At 32.1% G+C, this 16,675-nt stretch overlaps 1 long non-coding RNA gene across 1 annotated transcript in view; it reads right to left on the reverse strand.

The window, feature by feature from the left end:
• LOC118189310 (uncharacterized) overlaps nt 1-14,242 on the reverse strand; it is a 69,495-nt gene extending 55,253 nt beyond the window's left edge. The window contains exons 1-3 of the long non-coding RNA XR_004758247.2: nt 13,909-14,242; nt 10,659-10,843; nt 5,861-6,025 (exon numbers count right to left, since the gene is read on the reverse strand). This is a non-coding gene — a long non-coding RNA (uncharacterized LOC118189310). The remainder of the gene's footprint in view (nt 1-5,860; nt 6,026-10,658; nt 10,844-13,908) is intronic.
• Between the last annotated feature and the right edge of the window lie 2,433 nt (nt 14,243-16,675).

A 16,675-nucleotide genomic window follows, 5' to 3' on the forward strand; every position in this document is an offset into this window, starting at 1 on the left:
AAATCGAACCCTCATGCTGTGTAGTTTGTGAAGCTAAATTGTTTGAGAAGTAACGACGTTAGCAAATAAATGAAAAAATATAAAACATTATACTCAGCGCTACAACATCAGAAAGAAATATATTAGAAGAATCAAGCATGTCTTCTTTTTTTTTTTTTTTTTACAGGTTAACACTTTTTAAAGGTTTCTGCCGTTTCTTAAAGGTTTTCGCAACTTAGACTTTTACTATCCTTACTTTCCTAATCAAGAGGGAAAAACTTGACAACTTTTCATTTTCTATAGCATATTTTTTTAATAATATCATTAGTTGCATGCTTTGTACTTAATTACCTGTACTATCTCTTGCCCATCTCGTTTGGATCGTATTATGTATTGAACATGATTTCATATATCAGCGCAAACGCATATTGCAATGAATTGAGAGTTCGTGAAGCTGTTTAATACATATACAAGATGAACAAGATAAAATGTACATTGCGTTGGCATAAAAAACAGCTCAGAGTAAAGTAAACAGTTAAAATAGGTTAAGCAGAGTATCAGATATAAAGAAATTTCTCCTTCATTCACGAGGATTGCTGTAGACAGGGCTTCTTAAACTTTTTTCAATCGCGACCTCTTTTTATCACTGAGATTTTCTCTCGACCCCCAGGACCCCATAACATTTAAAAAATTTTATGGGGCCCCATAAGTATTGCGCAAATCGCACACACGCGTGAATGAAATTGTCAATTTTTCACCTGTACTGTAATATACTATTGCAGTTTTATGTCATTAACTTTAATTTCTAATTTTAAGACATAGAACAATGTGAAAATGTTTAATAAATAATAGACGAAATGACAGCGTAACGTGTAAAGCAAGTAAAATGAACGTTTATATTATAAAAAGAATGTGTCGAAACGTTTTCGTTTTTTCTTTGTCTGTATTGTCTTATCGTTATCTATTTCCTGATACATTGTGTAAAAATATTTGGCAATTGTAAAATTATTATAATAAGTTAAAGAAATATCAAAACTGCTAAAAGTTTTGGCGACTCCCTGCTGCAGGTCCCGCGACCCCCTTGATTGTTGCGACCCACAGTTTAAGAAACCCTGCTGTAGATCCTTGATATAACTCCCAGAGTAAACTAAACTAGGGATAGTCAACCTGATCCCAACCGCCCATTAGTGGGCAATTTAATCACCGTGTTCGGTAGAGTTTTTTATTAATTTTTTCCGATGATCAAGATCAAGAAAAGTCGAAAGCATATATATTTGGATACACACATGAAAGTTTAGTTCTACACCTGGCATTCCCCCAAGCGCTGCTCATAAGGAAGGAAAGAGAGGAGACGCTCGCCATACACTCCCTTGAAACAGTGACACACCACTCTTGGTGACCTAAACATTCAGTGACTTCATTTACATTTTTCGAGTAAAGTAATTTACAATCGATTAGTGTGTATCAGAATTCTTTATATGAAAAATATGTATAAATATAAATTGGGTGAAACGTACATGCGTTATTTTTAACAATTTAACAATGTGTTATTTTGTTATCATTCAAAGTTAGGTTTACTTCGAAATCCTTAGCTTCTCTTCCCTTAGCCAAATAACCCTTGCATGCTTAACCCTTTTTAAAAATCTTAAGCTGACCTATGCGCCAAATTACGAATATTTTAACATACATAATTTTGCATTTGAATTTAGCCATCAAGTTTCAAACTTTTGATTTGAAACACGTTTTGGGATACATTCGCTATCAGATTCAAATTTTCTAGTAAATGTATTTTGGCAGAATATTCTGTACCTCTCTTAGAAATTTTACTCAATTTCACCCAATACCATACCTTTGTATAGAAATTTTACTTAATTTTCCCCAATACCAAACCGCTGTAACATGTTATGGATGTAAACAAACGTACCGCCCACCTGCTTGGGCTACCAAAGCCCGGTAACACTGCTTCAGCCATTTAGTGGGAGGAAGACGTTTCCTTTTATTCCTACCTCCAATTGCACAATGCTCTCTATTCTTATGTGTTCTTATATTTATACGGCTTCATTATTTTTTAATAAATTCTCTGTCTATTACATGCATTCTGAAAGGATAAATAAATGGAAAAATTTAACTATAAATTTTTTGCTAAATCTCCATACAAAAATATTACTTTCCAGCTACGCTAAATTAAGTTACTGTAAACCTGTGGGCGGCGAGGAAATTTTATTACTAACTATGCGGGCTAAAGTTATAATAGGGCTGACTATCTCTGATTTGAACAATAATCACGGCATACAGATATTTTGTTTCACACGATAACTCAACTGGGAGGGCATGAAATCCATGTGTGTCAAACTATATCTTAAAAGAGGTAACCAAATTCATACTTAAAATTCAAATTTTTTTATTTACATCTTATATACACAATAAATTGGTTTGCTTTGAATATACAAACCGACGCTGACGTCCTTTCTGCATTTCAACAGTCCAAATCCTGCTTTCCCACTATTGTCACTTCACAGACACAAATTGTAGAAGGTGGAAAGCAAGCTTTCGAGGAGGCAGTTACAGGGATGTGCTACAGCAGTCAATGAATAAGAATTCAGTATAATCTTTTAATTCTTAACTGAGTGGTTCAGCTAATTCTATAAATTACTGGCACTGGGCTTCATCGCAGTAATATGTAAGATGGAACAGTTAGCTTAGACGTTTCCGATAAATAAGTCCTAATGCTTTGAAACTTCGTTTTCGGAAATTTCTAGAATGTTACTACGTTGAAGAAAATTTCCGAATGTTACTAATTTGGCGACACAAATTATCGCCAAGGTTCGTCAGGAGGGGTTAGATTCTAACTAATTTGTCTTCGTAATTTAAAAATCAATCGATTCAGAATTACAAGATCTATAACAAGATGCTCGAAATAAGCAAGCAAAATAGTTATGAGTTCGTTTAAACACAGATGTTATGTAAATTTTCTATATTCAATTTACCAAATAAACTAATAAATATACAAATACAGTATAGACATTTATAAAAATGCAGAAAAAATATCAGCAAATAAATATAACTACTATTTAGTTATATTATCATATAAGCTGCATTAATGCTTGAACATTAATGAAGTCCTTAGATGTAAAATATATTTACCATTATTTTTTCTTCCCAAGTATAAAAGTGATTATCATGTGTAAATCAAGTAATTAATTTCTGCCAAGAAATCTGAGAAAGCAAAGTGTGTTTCGTTCGGTCTTTCCCTATGCTTTCCAGATATATACTTCCCGAAACTGCAGAACTATAGTTTAGGGCTTCCAGATTCCAGAGCAAAAGAGAAGTAGATTGATAGATCTCTGGATCGTTTATAAAGATTATTTTCTGACGACTTACTTAAGGTTGAGTTCCCACCGTACATTCAAGGCTCGTTATGACGCAAGGGTGAGATCATCAGATGACCATCAGACTGTCATCATTTAGTATGAAAAAGTGAAGTAAGATAAAAAGGAAGTTTATTTTTTGTAGGTGCGAATATCGCTCTTATTTAGAAATTTAACGAAATTTTCACATAACTTTGCTTTTGAAAGACTGAAAGCGAATAGTTTTTGGTGTAAAAGTCGGCCAAAAGTTGTTTAAATATGTAGGATTATCAGTCATCCGAGATTGTCTTGGGGCCTGATTTACAAACCAGGGCTATGTCTAGGAAAGGAAAATGTCTGGGAGTTTTAAATGTGTGCTAATAAACTTTCGAGAAATTAAAAATTTAAAGACGAAAGTAAGAAAGAGCACAAAACTTTAGTAATGGTTTTACACAGATGCAGGTTTCCTAAGATAAAATCAAGTCATTTGTCAGACATTAATGGAAAACTTCTTTGCTAGATCTTTACATCAATCATTTTTACTATAATGTACCGAAGAGCGCAATCTGCTAACTCTTATATTTTTAGAATCTTTGTTGATGTGAGTGTTATATTTACACATATCAAGTAAAGTGAAATTTTCGTTATCCATCAGAGTCGGGCAACACATGTTATAATACACACAATCAGTGTTATAGCAAAACACATGGAGGTAGTGTCAATCAATGAAACCTGCAAAAGGCATTGTCTTCATTTGTAGTAACTTTTGCTGAATTTTATTTATGAAAACAATTGAAATTCCGTTTCTGTGACAGAAATTAGAACTTGCCATTTACATAAGCTGCAAAGTAAATATTATATGAAATTTTTCAAAACGAATGAGACGTATTGCACTTCGCAGATTATTCGAAAGGAGCAAATCAGTACCATGTTAATCAAAATCAAAGTACATCACATACAAGTGATTTACGTTCATGTAGCTTTCATGTTTTCCTCTTTTTATATTTTCCCTTCTTTCAATAAGTCGCCTTTAACGATGCAGTGGCAGAAAAAACGGGCTTACTTTACGGTACAAAGGCAAATATATCAGACATTAAACGTTATGTCTTACAGTGACGAGCGGAATTACCAAATTAATGTGCGGAAGCTCTTTAGATAAGGAAGAAACGTCCCAGGGGCAATTACGTTAGTGATCCTTTCTGTTGGTCGTTATCACTTGACGATCAGCAATGCTTCAAACGTGATCTGGTGTTACAAGCCGCTGCAGGCTAAAAATTATCGAATGCTGCTACACTTAACTCTTGAATCCTCAGTAGTCATCTGTCATTAAGCAAATTGGGATTTGTGTCACGTTCTTGAATTTTTCTAGGTCCTCATCAGTTTATGGAACTCTTTCTCCTTATCACTACCGAAACTTACCGTTTTGTAATGTAACCGTTGATATTACCAGAAGCAAGAAGCGTTTATGTCAACTGCTATTACAACAACGCGCATATGGCAGTTGTGATTGAAATATATCTAACATCTAGGGGCGTCATTTATAAATGGAATTTCTAAATATTTAACAAATTAAACGTTTGTATTTGCTAGGATAGTTTTTCAATATATATAATAATAATAAATAAAATATCTTAAAATATAAATAATAACGCTGATAGAAAATACTATTTTATGTATGTATAGATGTTACTGTTTACCCCCCAAAATAAAAAAATAAGGTAAGTTATATTCGTATTTGATGAAATTATAATGCAAAGCTAAAATGAATTCAGGAGAATATTGATGAAGTTTATCCAAATATTACATTAATATCTTGATGTCAGAAATATTTTTAGTAAAGCTTATCGAATTTTTGGGATCATTATATTACGGCTAAGGTTGACGGTTGTTCAAAAATTCTCACCAAATTTGTTACCTCAAGAACTATTTATTACTCGAAAATAACTATCTATATCTCTTTAGTTATTTAAGACTCTACAATAATTAAATAGTTATTTTATTCATACTCTCAAATGATGAAAACAAAAGCTACACTTAACTCTCTAAAAAAGAACAACATCATAGTATGTTGCCATTCTATGAAACCTAAACTTTTACAAAACATAGATAATAATAATATGAATAAATAATGAATAAAAAAACCTATAAAGAAAAAGATTACATCTGCTTGAAGCTTGTGCAATATTACTCAGAAGCTGCAGTTACAAAAAATATAAACAAAAATATTAGAGTCAAAATATTGTTCAACGGTATTACTATGTTATGCTACCCTATATATTAACTTCACTTTATTCGGCATTTCCATAGGTCCAACAATGCTCTGCCTTATACCAGTGACTGAAAAACAAAAACCTGCTAATGAGTGAAAAGATCATGAAAAAGTCTTTAAAGTTCTTTGGCAACCATGCTTTAGCCGTCAACTTAATTTTACCAATTTAACTAAATAGATTTCACTGTTTTCAAAGCACGGGAAGGATATTTGCTGTTATAATTGTAATTTCTTAAAGGATTTCCTAAGAAAAACATAATCTTACCGATTTTACACATTCAGGAAGTTCTATGCAGTCGAAGACAAATTATCAAGGCTTTGCCGTCTTATTCACTCGGGCTTTTATAAGCACATCATTTGTTACAGGATTTGTAAGTAGATCAAATTAGTTCAGCAATGGTGAGCGATATTCAATTGAGCTACCAAACCCCTGAAAGTAGACCAAGTCAAAATTCTTGCTTCTACATTTTGCGTATTTTAAATGCTCTTAAATGTAATATTTCTTACGTCGTAAATTTTGTTCCTACTTCCAAAATCAAGTAAATATAATGCTAAAGAAAGAATGTGGTTTTAGTAATATTTCCATGTACGATATAGTTGCGAAAACGATTCTTATAGGTAAAGCGACAACTTTTTTCCTAGAAATAACCTTTTATGATTTAATGTAATAAACTTCTTATCCGCGTTACGGATGCTTGCCCCACACGCATTATTAGCAAAATGCGTTTCTCATATTATTTGAGGCTTTGAATTTTTTTATTTAATATTACGAATTCAGAGTTTTGAAACTAAATAGATAGCTTTAAATATTAAATCACATTAATCAAAAGCTTTAAATTACCTAGAAATGTACACTTAATTTAAGGACAGCTAGCTGAGTGGACGTTTAATAAATCCAGTTAATGTAATATTAAACATGTACCCGATTCTGCACTATCTTTCGAACACAAGATACTCTTGGTCTAATCAAGTAAACATTTATGAGAATAATACTTCAATAGAGAAGAAGAAGTCTGGTTTAAAACAAAGTTAGAATTAAGCATTATATAGCGATTTAAATATTGTCAATGTTAATTTGTAATATTTAACTTACTTGTAAGAGCATACTGAAAAATATTTAAATGCCGCGACATGTATTCTATAATAACAACATAAAATGTGTTTTAGAAATATTCGACCAGTTTAAAGTATTGGAATGCTAGCCATGATTTTTACAAGCTCCGAATAATTAATGATAAATGTAAGAAAACATATAAACATAAATGTTAGCAAGTAGCTTAAATTCGCATTCGTTTGTGAGAGATTTTTAAGTTAGGTATGTTTAAATTTCCGTAATTGCTTAATAAATTTACTTTAAAATGTATAAGTATTTAAAAATATCTTAATGTTATGCATATTCTACACAAGTATAGTGTATATAATAATAAATATCAGGATAAATAAATAGTTGAAATTACAGATTGTAAGTGACTTTAAAAGTCAAATTCTATATTTACTGTTCTCATAACTCTTTTCGTTTATCTAATTATATGATTATATGATGTAGTTAATTAAATGTTTATTTTCCGAGTTACATTTTATTCAATATATGCGATGTGTATATATATATATATATATATATATATGTATATATATATATAAGTTTATATATGTTAAGATTATATATATATAAATACATGAAACATAAATCAAAATAATATACCTAAAATATATTCCATATTCAATTCGGAATAAACTCCATGCAAAAATTTAAAAAATCAAAATAAAAAGAAGTGCTAAATTTCACGAAAGGTGCCACAAATGTTAAAACCGAATATGAAAGAAAAAACGTAATTAACATCTTTCTCTGCATCATTTTAAGGAGGTTTGTCAATCTGATGACGTTGCATCGAAAGATGTAAATTCAGTTTTTTGTTTTTTAATTCCGTTTTAACATGTTTTGCACTTTTCCTGCAATTTATCACTTTGCTTCAGTTTTTTTTTTTTTTATTTACTTTTTTTTTTTATTTTGGCATATCGTTTGTTTCAAATTGAATATGGGATGGATTTTAAATGTATTAATTTAATTTATTTTGAACTAATACGACCACTTATTACTGCTATCAGCGCGCAATTGGATTAGGTTTTGAATTATTTTCTTTTATATTTATTCATATACAAATCTATCTATTTCTCTATATGTATCTCTCTCTCTGTATGTATTAAAAAGTGTTCCAATGATAATAAATATATATATGTATGATAATTTAAATGGTATGATCAGAAAGGATCCCAATTAATTTAACATTAATGAATAGAATGGTGGTGGCATTATAAAATATAACAATGCAGAATGATGATTTACTCTAGCAAACCGGTTAAGTTACCAGTCTGAACGGTGGCCAGTACCACGTACACGCGCGATTTCTGCACATACATTCTGTTGCAAAATTGCTTCTTATTTTCTTCTCGATCCGCCTCTAAATTTTTGCCGGATATTTTAAAATCACTTTATTCATGAGCATTACACATGCATGTTTGCACACATATGAACAAATTTTGAAAGACGGATTTTGCAATATATCTGTCTTTAAAACCGCGTATCAGTCGACATTAAGTTAACCTAATGCTAAGAAACTTAAGAAATCCGCTTTGTCGTTGCCGGGATTCGAACTCCGGATCTTCTGAATACGCGTCAAGTGTGTTTCCATTTACATCACGAAGGGACGCGGAAAAGAGGAAGAATGTTCTCCCCCTTTAAAAAGCGACTGGGGATTAGCAGACGCAATAACCAAATCACGGTGGTGACGAATTATCACCCACTAGCGCTCGTCGGGATTCGAACTACGAACCTGCCAAATACGCGTCTAGCGTACTTTCCAGTTACATCACGTAGGCATGCGGAAAGGATGAAGAAAATACCTTGTAAGGATTATGTTAATTTTATTAACAGTTAAATTTTGAGTTAAACTTCCTTTCCTATCGCATTTTAATTCAACTTACCCACTTCCAGCCAAAATGTAGTTTTAGAATAACGTCTGAATGCTAATGAGGAAGAGCGGTATTTAACCAAGAAGTTCTACTGTCTTAGACAGAGAGATACCAGATATTGTTCCTAACACGCGTCCGCCTTTTTAAGCTACTCTTTCGTAGGCTAAAGTGCAGAATCGCCCACTTATTTGATTGGCGTTTGTTTGGAGCTATTTACAAGAGTAAGAAGAATTGGATTTTTGTCAATTTTCTTTGACTTTTTAAGTCAAAATAAGTCGATGTGTACATGGATAAATGCACAATGCCCTGTTTGTGCAATTCTGGGATTTTTTTTTTTTTAAGTGAAAATAGGTCGATGTGTACATGGATACCAAATATGTGCAATTCTTAAAAACGCGCCAAGCAGTGGGTGATTCTTACGCTCTGCCGTACTTAAGGCCATTGATAGCTTCGCAGTCACTTAGCGTTAAGGGGCCAACTCTGTTAGAATTTTGATAGCTTCGGCTATATCTTTTTAGTTAAGATTATTTTAAGATTTATTAAGATTATTTTAGTTTATTTTTTAGTCTCTAAAGTTGAAGCCCGAGTGTCGGCTTTATTGTACAACTCCAAGACGAAGTTATGTTAAATTTTAGTTGGAATAATAAAGGGTTATTTCCTCCTTCTCACTTGTTGTTTTCTACCTCGCGAACTCAAGCGATTATTCGCTTACTAGTTCTTAAGATTCTTTAATTTCAACTGTAACTTAGAAATACACAGTGGAGAATCCTACAACCTTATAAGAAAAAGCAAATAACATGAATTTAAATTTGCTTCTATTATAGAATAAATCCTTTAAGGAATATTAATCTTTTAAGTTTATACCGCAAACTACTAAATAAAACTTAACGCATTAAAATATAGAGTAAAAAATAAATTAAGAAATGCATTTACTAAATAAATGAATACAAAAATTTAATATATTACATATTTCGTAATATTTCTTCAGAAGAGCCCAATACCACAACATAATATACAAAGTTTAACATGGTTGATGATCACAATTTAAGGGGCTAATATGAATATGGTAAACCTAAAAATGTCTGTAATACAACAAACGGTTGGATGTGAAATAAGAACGCAGAACCACAGTATATACGAAGACAATGAAGAATAAAAATGTGTTTAATTTGGATACTTGAACAAGCTATGCATGATATTTAAAGAATTGCTCAAATCCATCATGATGAAGTGACTGGCATACACGTTGGATGATGCCTGGCATGTCACATACTTCTGCAACAGAGGCGCAAATTCCGGCGGTTGCATGCCAGAATTCTACCAAATTTTGGCAGGTCTTGCAAGAAAGTGAATCCGAGTTTCGTAAACAATGTGTCCCAGGTATTCCTCGTGAAAGAACTTGAGGCAATTCTTATAAATATCCAAGATCAAAACTACTTTTCGTTCTTCTTGCTCATCGGGCTTATTGCTTTCTCGAGTTCAAATTTCATATTTACAGTATTCGCTGTATTAAAAAAAAGGTTACGTTCGCCATGTTCGATTAGCCCTGAAACATCTGACCATCAAACGTGTTACATCTTGTTTATTTATAGGACTGCTTTACTTCGATTACTGCAAACCGCATGATCTGGCTTAGATTTGTAATATGTTTCTCAAGAATGTCTAAAGGAAACTATTAATTATTCAGGTTATACATGAAACACACCAAAAACTATCTCTTAAATATTTGCAAATATATATGAATATATATATATATATTAAAATTTAAATATTATAGTAAAACAATATTTATTACATTATAAGTGTTATATGTTATATTGAATTTACATTTTTAACATGTGTGCGTGTGATAAAATACCATACGTAAAGGGCCTCACCAGCTTTTTTATCTTCTGCGTTATCGCATTTTTAATATATATATAAGCAGATAATTAACAATTATTATGCACGCATTAATATGAAATCAAACCTTTCATGGAATAAATTAGAATTATGAAGATAACATAAAATTCATGCATTAAAATATTTACAATTATATTCAGTTTAATAAAAGAACTTAACATAAAATATAAATAAATAAAAAGCAGAATTACCATCTTTCGATTTTGTGACGGTAGGGAATCTATACACACTGCCTTGAAACTCTGCTCAGTGCTGAAATTTAACCTTCTCCGGTACGGTGTCGTAAGATATATTCAAATGATACGAATAAAGTTGCTAGTAATCAGATAAAGATCATCTTGCTTGCAAACAGCGAACTCGAATATTCCCGAAGAACCTGCATTGGGGAAATCCATAATTAGAAATGTTTAGCCTAAAGTACCTTCCACCATGGTCGAAGAAAGAAAGAAAGAATTTAGATCCTGTCCTAAAAGTCCTCCCCTTCCTAAAATTAACTTCAATTTGTTGTTGAATATTATCACTAATCAGGAATGATTATGGAGGCTTATAAGTCCAAAGGGGCTTTGTCCCTGAAGGACTATTCCTTTCGTTTTGCGATTTTGCGTTGAATCACTATAAATCTCCGTTTCACTTTTCAAACTGTTGCCACCAAATGTTAGAGTCCTGCATTATATTTGAAGAAATTAAATAACGAAAAATCTGCATAAATGTAAGTATATTTCTCGCATTGGTATATAAAACAACGCTACATAGAGCTATCGAATTTTGAATGACGTAATCCTGCTACGAATATGGGCATGTGGAAGACCAAATTTGAAATTTGGAATTTGTTTTATTATCGATCTCATATTTTGTAAAACTTTAACGAATTTTCGATTAACAGAATCAAGAATTTCAAAGCGAGCAATGGCAAGACTCTGCGCGGGGGGGGGGCGACCTTTTTATGTCCAGCGCACGGAACTGTGTATCAGAAATTCTAAAGATATGCTCATTTTAAAAGTATTTTGCGACATTGCTGTTGAACTGATTTTTATGGTTTAAGTTCAAAGAACATGATATTTAATAAATAAAGGTAACACACAAAACGCTAAAAAAACGCCCCTTTGGATGCCATTTATAATCTGAAACCTTACAGATTTTTTTTATTTATCTTCTTTTACTTTCGCAGCAATACTTATCAAATAATATATTAAACATGTCATTAAAACGTAGTCTTTGCATTATATGTATTATATGCACTATTGTAAAATAATGTCTTAATCGTGTAAAGAGTCTAACATTCTGAGCTGGATGTTTAAGTTAAACTAGGCCGTGAGACTTGGTTAGTTGATTGTCTCAGATGTGTTTGCAATTTGCCATGTTTTCAGAATTACGGTGGGTTTGCCGTAACGTAAGGCTAACGCAAAACGAGAAGTGCCTGCATTATGAAATATTATCTAAATGTAGGGAAATAATTCATAACGCAACACTAATAGCTCCCAAGAATGGATTAGACTGCATGTACAACAGGTGTATTTAATGCGTGTCAGATGTTGCTATGGCGCTAATTTTGTGTGTAAAATATATGTCAAAAACAGTTACCTTACGTCATTAATTTATAATTTAGTTATTCAGGCTTTAATACGCTCATTCTCTGCGTTAGATTTATGCGTTCTTGCATCTCTGCGTTAGATTTATGCGTTAGATTTTCTTGAAGTTTCAAAATCTATCTCTACCCAAAATAATAATCATGTAAAATTTATAAACATAACACATTTGTTCCTTTAATTTCACATAAATCTTATATATATATATATATATATATGTAAGATAAAAATATATGAATCAAAATTATAGTTTAAACTATAAACATTAGTTCTTCCTCTTTATTCTAAAATCGTAATAACTTCTCTGCATTGCGTCATTTCTAGATCACTCTATAGCCCGCGCAGCTGTGATGACGTAATAATTGGGAACTGAAACTGCCAAATTACAAACCAAAACTTTTCTCTTCGCGTGCTTCCATCTTGAATAACTACGCACTTCAGCTTTTGCTCTCGACTGTGCTAAGATGTAAATTCGCTGGTTTACTTTCTATCTCAACAATATCAAAAATGTAAATCTTCTGAAAGGCACGACTAGAGTGCCAAGTGATTGTGGAATTAAAACTGCCTCGACTGCCAAGTTCTTTAACTATTACCAAGTTAGCATTACTAGCATAATACGCAATCAAAATCTTCTTCAGTATGGGTCTAATCACGCATCTACAGTGTTTCGTCTTTGCTTTTATTATGTCATATATATGTATGTGTGTGTGTGTAATCTTAAAGTACTAAAAAGCCTAATACCTGGGAAGCTGCAGAGTAAGAACGTATACACCACATTAATTAGAAAGTTTACGCAGTTAAAAAGTAGATAAAATGCAAAAATGCGTAATTAGCAAATATATGTCTCATTAAATAGCAAATTTAGATATTTATGGATGCACATCAATAAAACAAATCTATTCAAATATTAAAATTAAGAATCCTTTTTTCACAAATTCCTGATTTTGAAATTCGTGCTGGCAAATTCAAAAGTTATTTTTTTTTTTTTTTTTTTTTGTCTAATAAAATATTTTCAATAAGTCAGTGTTCAATAAATTCCAATTTGTAGGTAATTTGTCTGGCGCTCTGAGTGACACATAATCATTAATCCAAGTATGGTAAATATGTTCTCGGTTTGTGTCATACAAATGTATGCGTTGTCCACAGTTTTAAGATATATTTAAATTTATTTGCTTACTTGAATCTTAAAATGAATTTTTTACCATTTTTTCAAATTTTGATTCACTTTTTTAAATGTTAAAGGGGTTTTAAAAGGCACTTGTAATCGAATCATCCTGTTTTGCTGTATATCTTCGTACTTCCAAGACAAATCAGCATGGATGCGTTTACTTTTGTTTTCAGTTCTTAATCTCAAACTATCTAACAGCTTCGCATTATGTCTGTGTTTTTTCTTATTATGGTACTTATTTCTTAGCCGATATTTAACTTAATAACTATTTTTCCCCGAATTATTACTCCTGTGCAAGCTTCTTCTTCACTTCATGGATTACATAAAGAGAAAACTTAATGAAACAGCGCATATTTTACATATTCATAGACACCGAAATGAGATAAAAACAGAATCGGCGGACATGACATTAAATAAAGGTGATACGTCGCAGATGCAAATGAGAGAAATATGCGTAAGAATATTAGTGAACAGTTTCATTTATGTGCGTTTTTAGTATTTTCCTCTCTCTATCCCATTTTTCTATACCGACTAATAAAACATTTGGTTTCCAAAATTTAATATTATTACTAGATAAAAGACATTGTCCCATTAGGAAAGTGCCTGTATCACAAGCGTTATATAAAATTCATCGAATGAACTGAAATAACGCAATTTAAAAAGATTTACTAAAAGCATGTTACTTACTTTACTTGGATAAAAAAAGGGAAAATGAACAAATTAAAATGGGACTGGACGAGCGACTGCAAGATGAAGTCAGAATTTTATCTCCCATTCAAGGATGATTCAAAGATGAAAATAGTACAGGAAGCTGTTGAGCTGTGGACAAAATTATTGCGCTGGCGTAAATTGTTATTCATCGTAAGAACAGCGAGTGGTATGCATTGCTACAGGAACGCTAAGCTCGCCGATATGCATTTTATGTGTCGGACTGAGGCTAAAACATAATAATTACTTAAAGTACATGCAAAGAAAGATTTCCAAATACCACCTCTGAGCAGCTGTTCCATTTCTATCCTGAGTCCTATCATAAAATGCACGTCAGAAACTCCGCACTCGTGTAGTAATGCATACTGCTCGATCCACACAGCTGGCATAAGAAATGATGATTTACACCCAAATAAGGCTTTTACTTACCATTCAGTTGTAACGTGTAACATGTCAAAAATGTTCCATTTCCGCGTGTACGAAATCCATTAAATAAATATGCTTATTTCGGTGCCCCCTACCTGCTCTTTCATTTTTGCCAGATATTTTTGAATCCCCTTGCATGCACAGTCAATAATCTATGACAGTTTTGAAAGAATACCTGGATATAAATTATCTTGTACACAAAGAGTATTACTTTTTTTAGCAACGTTTCGTTGGAAAGCTTGCAAAATTGATTTCTGCGATTTATATGCATTTCTTCTATTTTCCTCCTTCTATCTCTTTCTTTGTAATGGCCAAAACACATTAACAGACTATATAAAGTATTTAATATCACACTGTTTAGAAGTACTCAACATAACCTAAATATTACATTTTTCCTTGCAAATGCTTGTACGGTAATTTCTCCCTGCTTATTGCATTTCTTCTAGGTGTAACGCGAAAGCACGTATGGCTAACTATAATTAGATCCGGTGTTCTAATCCCGGAAAGAGTATCACGGATTTCTTCGGTTTTCTGTCTTCGACAAAGCTAATGACTGTAAAGCGGTGCCCAAAATAAAATGGGGTTGATTATGATTCGTCACCTCAGGATTTGACAACTGGTTGCCCCCTCCCAAGTTGCCTTTTTAGTGGGGGAGAATGTAAAGCATTTTCTCCCTTCGAGATGTGACTGAAAAGCATTCTCAGCTAACATTAAGAAGGTTTGGTATTCGAATCACGGTGAGGGAACTGCGGATTTCTTCGGTTACCTAGCTCTAAAAATCTTTATGACTTTACACGTTCATTATATACTTTGACATTTCTGCTATTTTCGACGAAAAATTTATTGCAGTTTTAAATGCGCACTTTCATTTTCTTTCTAATCTTCAAAACCTATGGTAAGTTTAATATTGGGAGAGGTCTGTTTAATTTTTAATAACGGCATTAATTTTTTTTTCTATCAGATAAACCGAGTCAATTACCTTTTTATTCTGGCTTTTGGCTGGTATACACAGATTTCCTCTGTGATGAATATTGGTTAGAGATTTTACCGAAGAAAGGGAAAGCTTCATGAAACATGTTATCTGTCAGCCCATTGTTATCTATCTATGCTTCACTTCTTTTTTGTTAGAAAACTGAGTTATTTAAAATCAGGAAAAATCATCCAATTTCGTGAAATAGAAGGAATACAAGAAATTTTACAGGCAATCGATTCTCTTTTCTGCAGAAACTGTAGTATCTAATTTATGAATAGCCTGGTTTTCTGGCTTTTCGCTGCAAACGGGATTTCTGACATATCCATAGAAAGCCTATCTAAGGCTACGATGAAATTAAAAAAAAAAAAAAAAAAAAAAAAAAAGAAAGAAAGAAAGAAAATATGGTGAAAAAACTGAAAACTCTTTTTCAGTCTAGAGTCTTTCTTTCCTTTCCTACGTCTTAGGTATATAACAACTGGTATCCTTTTTATTCTAGTGCAGTAACAACTAGAAAGTGTTGGTATAGATTTCTCGCACCATTTCTTTCAGTGCTTCTAGGAAGGCAAGGCTGAGGAAATTTTCTTTTCTTTCTTACCCAAAATGGCTCCTGATTTTATTTCTTTCTCTTTTATGTGACAGAGTAATCGCCAACTTTGAAATATCCTTTCCTATTCCGGTTCGTTTGGTGACTTTTTTCCTTCTTTTTACTTTTGATTTCTTACTTTCTGCCTCAAATAGCCGGTTTGCAACATCTTGGAGATCTAATTCTTTACAACAGCAGTTTATTGTAATTTATGTGACAAATAGTTAGAATTAGAAGCTGCTGTAGCAAGTGCCAATGAATAGTAATTTATATCTAAACGGTTTCCCTATTTAATGTTACGTAAATCGTATATTATGCTTAATGTATTTAAAATGATTGTAAGTTGATATAGGTTCAAGAATAACTATCGGTTAGCATCTGTGTTGAAAAACGTATGGAAAACTAGTATTGCCGTCTCCTTTAGGTTCATAAATAAAATTATACATATATGTATATATATTGTGAAGACATTTTAAATATTATCTATTCAAATCTCTGTTTAACAATTTTTGGCTGAGAACGATGAAGATTTTCAGGTAGACGTGATCAGTTAAAGAATATTAAAAAAAATTCGGAAAAATGTAATGTATTAGGATCAGGATGCCGTGCCATAGCTGTTGAAAGTCAATGTACTGGTTGAAAGTCCACTGGTACAAATCAAATGCATTTAGAGATGGCAAACAAATACTGAAATATCCACATGAAATACTGCTCCATCAGATGTAAAAAAAGAAAAAAAAATGGCAAAGCTTTTTCGTATTATA

The sequence above is a fragment of the Stegodyphus dumicola genome, chromosome 4, assembly GCF_044657685.1.
Source record: "Stegodyphus dumicola isolate Sdum_Otavi_A_Nest chromosome 4, ASM4465768v1".
NCBI lineage: Eukaryota > Metazoa > Arthropoda > Arachnida > Araneae > Eresidae > Stegodyphus > Stegodyphus dumicola.